Here is a 10971-nt window from a genome sequence, read left to right on the forward strand (position 1 = left end):
ACTGCTCATGAGCCGGCCAGTTCACTCCTACTGCTCGGCACAGCTTCGTAACCGTGGATGCATAAGGGATGTTCATATGCTTCGCTCCCCTCAAAAACTTCAGAATTCCTTGGTAGATAAACTCACCAAGGTCCACATAATACTCCTCATTAAGAATTCCCCACAATAAATGTGCTCTCTCCACTGTGACCTCGTGTGCATGCGAAGAAGGCAAAATATTAGCACAAATAAATGCATTCCATGCACGGGCATACCTGTTCATAGCTATCGCCGGGAAGTGGCGATACTCATTAGTGCCGGTCTTGAAGGTCCAAACTGTGCCCGACCTACAGAGAGTCGCAAAAATCAAATTTAAGTCAAAATCCTCAGCAGTCTTCTCATTCCAGTTCTCCTCCTCGGGCTTCCTCTCTCGCTGTCCAGTCACACGGTAAATCGCCGCTGGGTGGTAATCAACCGTCAGCCCTCAGACCACAGAAAACCCATTCTTTTCGGCCTTCGCATTCGCATAGAACTCGCGAACCACGCTCATCGGCACTGCTTCGGGTGACTCACAAAAAGCTATCCACCCCTTCTCTACAATCATGGGTAACAACTCACCATCCCGTCCCGATGGTAAAAACCCTCTCTCCTTCAGAATCGGCTTCCCCAAAAGCCTAGTGTACTCCTCCTCCGCAGCTCTGTCAGTCAACCGAGGCCTTGCAGCAATACCCCTCGATGAATCAGCAGTAGGGACTGTGCTGCTGCTATCAATAGTTCGTGCTCTCTTGGGTGCCATTGAATCTCGAATAATAGTGTTTAAGAACTGAGTTTTGGTGCTTGGGAGAGAGTTTAAGTGTAGGAAGTTTGTGGGAGATATGTAGGATAGGTGTATGCATATATAGGGTGTGGAATAGGTTAAATTAGATTAGGGTTGGGGATTAAGGGGTAAAATCATGTGGTAGTAGGAACAAATCGTGGGTTTATGGGCTGTGATGGGTTTTGTAATTTTCTGTTTTTTTTATATGAACTGTAAAAAAAATTCTGGCAGCCGACCCCTGAGCGGTCGCTCAGCAAAGCTGCGTGGGCGCTCAGCTTGCTGAGCGGTCGCTCAGCAAAGCTGAGCGGGCGCTCAGGGGGTCACTGGAATTTTTTTTTTCAGCCCCGTTTTTCTGATTTTTTTGTGGTTTTGGATAGGTTATTAACTTCTAAGGGTTTCTGTAACAACAAATCATGGGTTGCCTCCCACGCCGCGCTTCTTTTTCGTCATTAGCTTGACGGTGCGTACCTTTCTCACGTAGTCAATAAAATGGCACTAACCACTTCTCGGTTTGCCATATCTCCATAGTAGTGCTTCAAATGCTGACCGTTAACCTTGAATGCTTGGTCCGCATCATTCTCAAAAATTTCCACCGCTCCATGTGGAAACACAATTTTGACAATAAAAGGTCCAGACCACCTCGATTTCAACTTCCCAGGAAAAAGTCGGAGACGAGAGTTGAATAAGAGAACTTGTTGCCCCGGCACGAATAACTTAGGATGTAGCTTCCTATCGTGCCACCTCTTCACCTTTTCTTTGTACATTTTGTTATTCTCGTACGCTTGAAGTCGAAATTCATCAATTTCATTAAGCTGAAGCATTCTTTTCTTACCAGCTGCATCTAAATCCAGGTTCAACTTTTTCAATGCCCAGTAGGCCTTATGCTCAAGCTCCGCAGGTAAATGACATCCCTTACCGTACACCAACTGAAACGGGGACATACCAAGTGGAGTTTTGAATGCTGTTCTGTAAGCCCAAACAGCTTCATCGAGCTTTAAAGACCAATCCTTCCTTGAAGGACAAACAACCTTCTCTAGAATGCGCTTGATCTCTCTGTTAGACACTTCCGCTTGACCATTTGTTTGCGGATGATGGGCAGTAGCCACTTGATGATTCACATTATAACACTGCATCATAGAAGTGAACTTACGGTTGCAGAAATGCGACCCTTCATCACTTATGATGACCCGAGGTGTTCCAAACCTTGTGAAAATCTGCTTATGAAGAAAATTCAGCACTGCCTTTGCATCATTTATCGGTAAAGCTTTGACTTCTACCCATTTTGAGACATAATCGACTACCAGCAAGATGTACTGATTATTGCAGGATGAAACAAAAGGCCCCATGAAATCGATTCCCCAAACATCAAATACCTCGACTTCAAGCATAACATTTAACGGCATCTCATCCTTTCTCGTCAAATTTCCCACTCTTTGGCAACGATCACACCTTAAAACAAACTGATGAGCATCCTTAAACAAAGTAGGCCAGAAAAAACCTGCTTGCAGAATACGAGCTGCCGTCTTCTCACCACCATAGTGTCCACCATAAACCGTGGAGTGGCAGTCTCGTAATATCCCCTCCGTTTCACAGAATGGGATACATCTCCTGATGATCTGGTCAGCTCCCTGTCTAAACAAATATGGTTCATCCCACACATACCACTTCACCTCATGTAGAAACTTCTTCTTTTGAGCGGAGGTCAAATTAGGAGGCATTATATTGCTAACGAGATAGTTTACAATATCTGCAAACCATGGTTCTTCCTCCTGAACTGCAAACAACTGCTCATCCGGAAAAGATTCATTGATTAATGTCCTATCTTGTGAAGTAGAATCGAGATTCTCCAACCTAGAGAGATGGTCAGCTACTTGATTCTCAGTACCTTTTCGATCCTTGATCTCTAACTCAAATTCCTGAAGTAAGAGCACCCAACGAATGAGTCTCGGCTTCGAATCCTTCTTGGAAACCAGATAGCGAATGGCCGCATGATCAGTAAATACTGTTACTTTAGTACCAAGCAGATAAGATCGAAATTTCTCGAAACCAAAGACTATAGCCAAGAGCTTCTTCTCCGTAGTGGTGTAGTTCATTTGGGCCCCATTTAAGGTCTTACTCGCATAGTAGACCACATGAAAGAGATTCTTCTTGCGCTGTCCCAGAACTGCACCTACCGTATAATCACTCGCATCACACATCATCTCAAACGGCTCTGTCCAATCTGGTGCTGTAATAACTGGTGCAGTGATCAAACTCTTCTTGAGAGTCTCGAATGCCGCCAAACATTCATCATCAAATTTGAAAGGCACATCTTTCTCAAGCAAATTGCACAACGGCTTAGATATCTTTGAAAAGTCCTTGATGAATCGCCGATAAAAACTCGCATGACCAAGAAAACTACGGATTCCTTTCACAGAAATAGGTGGTGGGAGATTTTCAATGACTCCCACCTTGGCCTTGTCCACCTCCAGACCCTTGCTAGAGACCTTATGCCCAAGAATAATGCCTTCACGCACCATAAAATGACATTTTTCCCAATTGAGCACCAAATTAGTTTCCACGCACCTTTTGAGTACGGCGCGCAGACTATTCAAACATTCATCATACGAATGTCCAAAGATGGAGAAGTCGTCCATGAACACCTCAACATTATTTCCAATCATGTCAGAGAATATAGCCATCATACATCTCTGAAAAGTGGCCGGGGCGCCACATAACCCAAATGAAACTCTGCGAAAAGCAAACGTGCCAAATGGACAAGTGAAGGTAGTCTTTTCCTGATCCTCTGGTGCAATACAAATCTGATTATACCCTGAATAGCCATCCAGAAGACAAAAATACTCGTGACCAGCCAACCTGTCAAGCATCTGATCAATGAACGGAAGAGGGAAGTGATCCTTCCTCGTGGCTTTATTCAACTTTCGATAATCCATGCATACTCTCCATCCTGTAACTGTTCGAGTAGGGATGAGCTCATTCTTTTCATTTGCTACCACAGTGATACCTCCTTTCTTAGGTACACATTGTACGGGGCTCACCCAAGAACTGTCAGAAATAGGATAAATGATGCCTACATCTAGCCATTTCAGAATTTCTTTCTTCACCACCTCCATGATAGGATTCAGTCTGCGCTGCTGTTCAACAGTCGGCTTACTACCTTCCTCTAGCAGAATTTTATGCATACAATATGAAGGACTTATACCCTTGATGTCTGCTATGGTCCATCCAATAGCCGATTTGAATTCCCTCAAAATCCTTAAGAGCTTGTCTTCCTCACTACCTGAAAGGTCAGATGCAATAATAACAGGTAAAGTAGATGCATCACCTAAAAAAGCATACCTCAAGTGTTCAGGTAATGGCTTGAGCTCCAAGGTAGGTGCTTCCTCTATTGATGGTTTAAGCTTTCCTTCAGCATTCTTGAGGTCAGAAGTACCAAGAGATTCAAACGGCATGTCCAGCTTTCGCTTCCAGGGAGAAGCGTTCAGATATTGTAATTGCTCGTTGCCATCTTCATCATCACTGTCAAAATCCCCCACTAAGGCCTTTTCCAATGCATCAGACATTAGCATACGATCGAGTTCCGAAGTAACCGCAGAATCAATCACATCCACTTTTAAGCACTCCTCATCTTCGGTAGGAAATTTCATTGCCTTGAATACGTTGAAGGTCACATCCTGATCTTGTACCCGCATAGTAAGTTCACCATTTTGCACATCTATCAAGGTACGGCCCGTAGCCAAGAAAGGTCTTCTCAAGATTATGGGAATATTCTTATCTTCCTCAAAATCCAGAATAACAAAATCTGCAGGAAAGAAGAGCTTATCCACCTTGACTAGCACATCCTCCACTATGCCCCTTGGGTAAGTAATAGAACGATCAGCCAATTGTAGAGACATGTATGTGGGCTTAGGATCAGGCAAATCCAACTTTTTAAAGATCGACAACGGCATCAGATTGATGCTTGCTCCCAAATCACAAAGGCACTTGTCAAAAGTCAACTTGCCAATGGTGCAAGGAATGGTGAAGCTACCTGGATCCTTCAGTTTTCGCGGTAACTTTTGCTGCAGAACAGTGTTGCATTCTTTTGTGAGAGCAACGGTCTCAAGGTCATCCAGTTTCACCTTCCTTGAAAGAATATTCTTCATAAACTTCGCATAACTAGGCATTTGCTCCAGAGCCTCAGCGAAAGGTATATTGATGTGAAGTTTCTTGAACACCTCCAGAAACTTACCGAACTGTCTATCCAGCTTTTGTTGTCGCAATCTCTTAGGAAATGGTGGTGGAGGATAGAGCTGTTTCTCCCCTGTATTACCCTCAGGCAGAGTGTGTTCAACAGTAGTCTTCCTTGGTTCCGCCGCTTTCTCCTTTTGCTTCGCTTCTTCATCTCTAATTTCAGCTTCTCCTTCTTTTGCCTTTTCAGCATCAGCAACTTTTCCAGACCTTAAGGTAATAGCCTTGACTTGCTCTTTAGTTTCCTTCCTGCCTGGTACTTCCGTGTCACTGGAAAGAGTGCCAAGTTGACGATTGAGCACTGCATTGGCTATTTGACCGATTTGATTTTCCAAGGTCTTGATAGAAACCGCCTGACTCTTGCATAACAGCTTAAGTTCCTCAAAATCAGCACTCGTAGGTGCAGCTGCACTTCCCTGTTGAGGATATGATTGCCTTTGAGCATACTGCTATGGTTGCTGGAATCCAGGTGGATTAAACTGTTTATTCACACCTTGCTGATATGGTGGCTGAATAGCATTCTGATTATTCCCCCAGCTGAAATTTGGATGATTTCTATTATTAGGATGATAGGTAGCTGGCACAGGCTGCTGTTGTCGCTGATAATTATTCACACACTGAACAGATTCGTTGACAAGCAAACACTGATCCGTAGCATGAGAACCTGCACAAAGCTCACAAACCATAGCTATTTGATTAACTCCATATGTAGCCAAAGAATCAACCTGCATTGATAGCGCTTGGAGCTGCGCTGCAATAGCGGTGGCTGCATCGACTTCCAGAATACCGGCTACCTTACCAGGCATCATCCTTTCAGTTGGGTTTTGATGCTCATTTGCAGCCATAGTCTCGATAAGATTATAAGCCTCAGTATAGCTTTTAGCCCATAAGGCGCCTCCAGCTGCTGCATCGAGCATGGGCCGAGATTGGGCCCCCAAACCATTATAGAAACCAGTGATCACCATCCAATCAGGCATTCCGTGATGTGGACACTTTCTCAACATTTCCTTGTAGCGTTCCCAAGCTTCGCACATAGATTCTGTAGGTTGCTGCGCAAATTGAGTAAGAGAACTCCTCATAGCAGCAGTCTTTGCCATCGGATAAAACTTCACCAGAAACTTTTGCGCAAGATCTTGCCACGTAGTGATGGACCCAGCTGGTTCAGAATGTAACCAGTCCTTAGCTTTGTCCCTCAGTGAGAATGGGAAAAGCCTCAGCTTGATAGCCTCATCAGTCACGCCATTATACTTAAAAATGCTGCAGATCTCGACAAAATTCCTTATGTGCATGTTGGGGTCTTCAGTCGTAGCTCCTCCAAAAGAAACAGAATTCTGCACCATCTGGATAGTGCCCGACTTGATTTCAAAGGTGTTAGCTTGAATAGCCGGATGAAGAATGCTTGACTGAATGTCATCAATTTTTGGCCGAGAAAAATCCATAAGAGCTGGATCAGCCTGAACAATACGATCACCCATGTTTATAGGTTCTTTCTGCTCAGTTCCTGAATCCGAATCTTCAAAATCTAACTGCTCCGAAATATCAAGAACTTCGTCTGTCTCCTCAGCTGTATCTAAAGTCCTCTTGCGAGTACGAGAACGAGTTTGCATAAACGCTCGCTAAAGTACCTGAAACACAACCGGAAACAATAAGTAACTACTTCGTCCTAATCACTGAGTCCTAATGACCAATGATGGTAAGTACATAAATTAAACAAATACGCCGAGTCCCCGGCAGTGGTGCCAAAAACTTGTTAGGGCGAAAACACGCACTAATATTCATGCAAGTATACGCGTTCGCAAGTAATATAGAATACTTTCTAGTTCGTTCCCACAGAGACTCAGACTAAATTATCATTTAATTAAACTCACGTACCAATGTATGATTACTTCTCAATGTTAAGACACTAACACTTAGAATTGTTGACTAAACATTAACTACAATTAACTACTTAATTAATCACTTAATTAATACTTCAAATTAACAATATTAAAACACTCATGAGATCACAACTTCATTACTACTTCCTTCAATAGCTATTGTTATTACCTTTAGCATGTGAAAGTGATGATATTAATCGAATAACATGAAACTGATAAAAGCCAACTTTCATTGTACTAATATCATTCTACCAAACATCCACAATTAAGATAGAAGTTGAATAGTCATCAATTATGTTGAGTTCCTATATGTCTACAGAAATTGACAACACAACGATTTAAGCGCAAGTTATTCATTTTGATTACACAGGGCAAATAAAACTGTTAGAGTTATCCACTAATCATGCACATCATACATGAACCTATGCTAGCATGGCAAGTTCTAAATCCCAAGATCCACCGTCGCTTCACAAGAGATTAACACCCTATCTTATATGTTCGCGATGCACATAAGACGAATACGCACAACCAATACTAGATATCATACAATCATCACACACTAAAGTATTAAACAATTAACTAAAGAATTTCATAGTAAATCCATTGCAACCCCATGATCACGATTAGCCCATAATAGCACTTATCGTCATCATGGGTTCATATGAAATCATGATAAACAAACACAAGAAAATAATAACTAAACTAATTATATTAAATCAGAGTACGTCACAAGAGTAAATAGGTTCAAAGTAAGAAAACTAGCATCCAATGTTACAACGAAACAAGAATCACAAGAAAATATGCTTCCTCTTCGTTGTTGTGTGCTAAAACGGTCTTCTTCCTTATCTCCTTCGCTGCTTGCGTAATACCACGATCCTCTCTCTTGAAAACGTCTCTAAAACTACTTATATAATAGTCCCATAAAACTCAGATTACATAGAAGTGGAAGCCAAACAGAAGTAGAATTCCTAAAATAATTTGTCTTTTTTCCCGACCCTGCGCGGCCGCTCAGCATAGCTGAGCGGGCGCTCAGCTTTCTGCGCGGCCGCTCAGCATTGCTGAGCGGGCGCTCAGGACCCTTCTGGAAAATTCCTGAGTTTGCTCCGTTTCTTCGCCGTAATCTGCCCATTTCTTTCCTCTCGCAATGGTGAACACATGCCAAGGCTTATTCTTGATGATTACTCCTCCGAAATGTAACTAATACCCTGAAATGCATAAACACTAGAAAAACGCATCAAATACACAAAATACTTGATTTTAAGGCACCAATTTAAGCCATTTTAAGATGTTCTAAGTGGTATAAAATGCCACTTATCAGACATTCACCTTCCAGGCCTAAGAGGGCAAAGTCTGTTCCTCAACCTCCACCAAAAAGAAGGAAATTGATTCTCAGGGATGAATCTGATAGTGAAGAGGAGCCGATACAGGTTTATGCATCAGAACTTGTGACTATCGAAGTTGAGACTGTTAATACTCAGAAAGAAACTGTAGCTTAAAGTTCTGATACTTTGAAGAGGAAAAGAACAGTAAATTCTGATGATAAGGCGATCCTTCACTGGAAAGGAGATTGAAGAAAATGAGGGCTAAGAGGCATTTGGCTAAGCCTCCATCAGAAGATATTGAAGAAGCTGAGGAAGGGGATCAGGAATCTCTGATCTCAAATCTAATTGTGATTGAATCTCTGCCACCTCCAGCTAAATCCAAAGAAACTGCTAATGATACAGTGGTTACACCTCATGTCTCTCCTCTTCATGAAGATATTACAGTTGAAGATTCAGGCTTAAGTCCTGAAATTGACATCAATAGGCTGCACATTCCTACTATTCTTTATCTGGAAGCTCCTATAGCAGCTCAGCCATCTCCAACTCATTCTCCAATCTCAAATGCTGATGCTGAGATACAATCTACACCAATTCTGGATCAAGAACCTGAAGATCAGAATTTAGATGAAGTTGAATTAGAAACTCCTATAGCCTCACACGCTATTATGTTATCAGAGGATAATGAGTCTTCTTCAAGCTCTGGAGACAGTCTTTCAGTATATACTCCAGCTCCTTTCCTTGGAAAGGAAGCATTGGTCAAGAAATTTGTTGAACATGATGCTCCTGTACCTTGGGATGAAACTCATAGGGGAGTAGAGTGGACCAAGAAGTGGAATGATTCTGATTTGATTCCAAGCTCTAAAGTTCTGACAGAGCACATTGCTAAAGCTGATGAGCTTGTGATAAATCCTGATATTAAGACACACACAAGATCACTACTCTATCTACCAAGAATCTTCAAGATCTACACGGTGGTACTCAAGAAAAGGTTGATAAGCTTCTAGAAAAGGCTGAAAAGCTGGATATGGAAACCAAGCTTGATAAAAAGAGGTTTATCAGACCTATTTCTGAAAAGGTAGAAGCAATTGAGAAAGCTCAAGAGAAGCAACAGGCCCAAATCTCTGAGGTCCTGGCTAATGAAGCTTCTCAACAGGCTCAATTAAATGATATTCAATCTTCAGTGGAACTTCTTCTCTCACTCCTACTATCAAATGATGCCAAAAAGGGGGAGAAGATAGTTAAGTCCAAATGATCTAATGATCAAATACTGAAGAAGAAAGATGATGAAGCTGATGACCAGGGAAACCCTAACAAGGGTAGAGGTCAAGTTCAAAGTAAAGGGCAAAGCAGCAAGGTTTCTTCGAGGAAATAATTACTGATGCAAGCAAATCTTCTATTCAAAAGAAGACAAGTTCTGATGTTTCTCAAACTCAAAATCTGATAGCAACTACTGAAACTCAAAGTCTGATATCAAGTTCTGATGAGCAAAGTCTGATAAAGCCTGATGTTCTGATATAAGGTGGAAGTCAAGTTTCTCAAAAGTTCATGCAAACTCTGAAGTTTCTCAAATAATCTGATTTGAGATGTCATGTCTAATATGATTTGTGTTTAGTTTTCAGAACTTAACAACAGGACAAATCAGGACTTACTGGAAGTCAGAACTTAATATCAGAACTTAAGGTCATATCAAAACTTAAGTGCGGGAAGACTTACAGATAAAGAAGGAAGCTGATTTACAGAAGAAGATCGAGACTAAAACAAAAGAATTAGAGGACTGCAAGACTTGTAGAAGATATCCGATTGATATATTTTAGGAGACAAAATTGTATTCCATATTAATTAGAATATATCTTGTAACTGTGTACTATATAAACACAGATTTAGGGTTTACACTATATATTTTATCATTATCGAGAAGATTATACATTGTAATCTAGCAGCTCTTAGTGATATTTGTTTATCACTGAGAGAGAACACAGTTCTTATTGTAACAGAGTTTATTCAATATACTTGATCTTTGTTACATACTTGTGTTAAATCGATTTGATTGTGAAAACACTGTATTCAACCCCATTCTACAGTGTTGTGTGACCTAAAAAATATTAAGGCGAGGGACTCCCAAATCACCTTCCTCAAGGGCGAAACAGAAAACCTTGGCTCCCAGCTCGAGATTTCCAATAAAAATGCTGAATTCCTGCATACCGAGCTCGCAGAAGTGAAGCTAATGATTGAATACCTTGTGGAACAACAAAAGGATGGCTGGTTAGATGAAAAGAGAGAAATTAGTGACGATGCTTTCGCTCATGGCTTCCACTTCTATAGGGTTGATTTCGTGGTGAACAATCCTGAATATTCTTTTGAGAAGTTTGGCGAAGAGACCGTCACAGAGATGGAAGAATTCAAGAAAGAATATGCTACGGAAATTAAATAAAGGAGATTTAAACTTCGCCTTGAGGGAGAAGGCACACCTACTGATGGTCCTTCTAAGGACGCGCCTGAAGTTGATCCCACAACTCCTCTTCAATCAATCCCGCCAACCGATGACACTCAGCCCCCTGAGATTATTTTATATCTGTTTGAACTTGATCTCTTAGTACTTTGAGGTGCCAGCAACTTATAAGACTAATTTACTTTTGTTGGTTTTCTGGAACTGCTTGTTTATTTTGAACCTATAACTGCTTCAATTTCCATATCATATTCGTTTTAAGCATCCCTTTTGTTAGGGTGCGTCTCAATGTTGCATGTC

At 41.6% G+C, this 10971-nt stretch overlaps 1 non-coding gene across 1 annotated transcript; it reads left to right on the forward strand.

Annotated features, from left to right (window-relative positions):
* Positions 1-6001: 6001 nt before the first annotated feature.
* LOC141688230 (small nucleolar RNA R71) lies at positions 6002-6108 on the forward strand. Its single transcript, XR_012561687.1, has one exon. It is a non-coding gene; the product is annotated as a small nucleolar RNA R71 (small nucleolar RNA).
* The last annotated feature ends 4863 nt before the right edge of the window (positions 6109-10971 follow it).

This window comes from Apium graveolens, chromosome 9 (assembly GCF_009905375.1).
Source record: "Apium graveolens cultivar Ventura chromosome 9, ASM990537v1, whole genome shotgun sequence".
Classification (NCBI taxonomy): Eukaryota; Viridiplantae; Streptophyta; class Magnoliopsida; order Apiales; family Apiaceae; genus Apium; species Apium graveolens.